Consider the following 3004-nt stretch of genomic DNA (forward strand, 5'->3'; position numbering starts at 1 on the left):
TCACTTGATCTTTGACAAAGGACCTAAAACCATCCAGGGGGAAAAACAGCATTTCAACAAATGGTGCTGGCTCAACTGGTGGTTAACATGTAGAAGAATGCAAATTGATTCATTCTTATCTTCTTGTACAAAGCTTAAGTCCAAGTGGATCAAGGACCTCCACATAAAACCAGATACACTGAAACTAATAGAAGAAAAAGTGAGGAAGAACCTCAGATACATGGGCACAGGGGAAATTTTCCTGAACAGAACACCAGTGACTTATGCTCTATGATCAAGAATTGACAAATAAGACCTCCTTATGTAAGGCAAAGGACACTGTCAATAGGACAAAATGGCAGCCAACAGATTGGGAAAAGATCTTTACCAATCCTATATCCAATAGAGAACTAATATCCAATATATACAAAGAACTCAAGAAATTAGACACCAGACAATCAAATAACCCTATTTAAAAATGGGGCACAGAACTAAACAAAGAATTCTCAACTGAGGAATATAGAATGGCTGAGAAGCACCTAAAGAAATGTTCAACATTCTCAGTCATCAAAGAAATGCAAATCAAAACAACCCTGAGATTCCACCTCACACCAGTCAGAATGGCTAAGATCAAAAACTCAGGTGACAGCAGATGCTGGCTATGATGTGGAGAAAGAGGAACACTCCTCCATTGCTGGTGGGATTGCAAGCTGGTACAAACACTCTGGAAATCAGTCTGGTGGTTCCTCAGAAAATTGGACATACTACTACCTGAGGACCAGCTATACCACTCCTGGGCATATACCCAGAAGATGCTCCAATATGTAACAAGGACACATGCTCTACTATGTTCATAGCAGCCTTATTCATAATAGCCAGAAACTGAAAACAACCCAGATGTCCTTCAATAGAGGAATGGATACAGAAAATGTGGTACATTTACACAATGGAGTAGTACTCAGCTATTAAAAACAATGAATTCATGAAATTAGTAGGCAAATGGTTGGAACTAGAAAATAACATCCTGAATGTGGTAACTCAATCACAAAAGAATACACACAGTATGCACTCACTGATAGGTGGATATTAGCCCAAAACTTCCAAATACCCAAGATACAATTCACAAACCACATGAAGCTCAAGAAGAAGAAAGACCAAAGTGTGGGTGCTTCTGTCCTTTTTAGAAAGGGGAACAAAATATTCACAGGAGCAAATACAGAGACAAAGCGTGGAGCAGAGACTGAAGGAAAGACCCTTCAGAGACTGCCCCACCTGGGGATCCACCCCATATACCAAATGCAGACACTATTGTAGATGCCAAGAAATGCCTGCTGCCAGAGCCTAACATATACAGAGGTAAATGCTCACCACCAACCATTGAACTGCGCACAGGGTCCCCAGTGGAGGAGTTAGAGAAAGGACTGGGGGAGCTGAAGGGGTTTGCAACCCCATAGGAAGAACAACAATATCAACCAACCAGAGCTCCCAGAGTGAGTCCACATTTTAAGAGCATCTTCCCATAAGACTCCTTTTCTTTCCTTAGTTATTCTGGAGGTATTATGACAAGCCCTGCAGACTCCCGCCCCACTGCCTGTCACCCTGGACACTGTCCTATTGACAGTGTCGGGTCTCTCAAATGCCTCAGCAGATGCCAGCAGCCATCTTTGTGTACTTCATCCCTATTTGAAGTTTTTTTCTATGATCTTATTTAAAATGTTTTCTATGCCTATGGCATGAAATTCTTTTCCCTCTTTAAAATCACATTCATAGATTTTTTTCCCATTGTCTTCCCAAAGTTCTTCATGCTCCATTTATACGTTTTAAAAAATTATCATTTATCTCTAGAAAACGATCCAATTCCTCTCTCTTTTCTTCAAGACCTAATATTATGCATGCACATGATCCATCCATCCTTCTGGTTAAGTCTTTCTTTAAAGCTTTTTGCCTTCGTTATCATTGCAATGTGTTGGGTTGTCTCTGTTCCCGTCTATTCAATTCTATTTTCATATCCCAAAGTTATCTTCCTAATTTCATTCAGTTGTTTGTGTTCTCTCGGAATTCACTCAAGGTTGCATTCTTGTCTTTAACTTATTTGAACACATTCACAGGTGTTGGCCTTTGCAGGGAGCAAAGTCCTGAGGGAATGCATATTGTTAAGCGGGACACAGTTGTGGCAAGGACCAAGGGCTTAGACTCATGGGAAATCAACAAAGCCTTCCTCTGACCCAAGTACAGATGGTGGCAGTATATGCAAGTGCTTAACAAATGACTGGCCAGTGTGTCCAAAAGCTGGCAACCACAGCTTCCTCCTGCAGCCTACAGAAACCAACTGAGACTAGCCAACGCCCCCTGCCCTGTGCTGAAGTGCCCAGTGGTGGCACGGTTGGCGCCACCCGCTCAGAGTGCGTACAGCTCACCCGACCCCCAGCTTTTCTGTACATGTGTTTATGTGTCTCACTGCCCTTGAAGATTCCATCGCTGTTTTGTTTGTTTATGTGTGTGAGTGTTTCACCTACAGGTTTGTCTGTACACTTCGTGCCAGCCTGGTGCCGGAGGAGGCCAGAAGAGGGCAGTTAGGCTGGAAATTGTCTTGTGGGTTATGGGAACTGAACCCAGGTGTTGTGTAAGCCCAGCGAGTGCTCTTACCTGCTGAGCCATCTCTCCAGCCTCTATGACTGTCTTTCTTATTTCCTTGTCTAAAGATTCATTTCAGGGAAGTCTCACGGGGGTTACCATTGGAGTGATGATTTTTGGAGAAGACTGTTGTAATTTAAAAAACAAAACAAAACAAAACGTGCGAACACCTTTCCCAGGAGCTCGGCCCCCACTCTGACCTTTCCTGGTTCCCATCCGGCTTAGCTCAGGATCGATTGCAACCATCCTCCAACCTGGGAAGGCTGGGAGCTGCTGCCTGCCCAACACCAGCTTCCTCTCTTTTGTTCCTCCCGGCTAGCTTCACCAAGCTGCCAGCTACAACCCCCCCACCCCCCCGGCTTCTCTCATTATCTGCCCACCTTTGCTCCTC

Source organism: Mastomys coucha, unplaced genomic scaffold, assembly GCF_008632895.1.
Source record: "Mastomys coucha isolate ucsf_1 unplaced genomic scaffold, UCSF_Mcou_1 pScaffold1, whole genome shotgun sequence".
In the NCBI taxonomy this organism is placed as follows: Eukaryota; Metazoa; Chordata; class Mammalia; order Rodentia; family Muridae; genus Mastomys; species Mastomys coucha.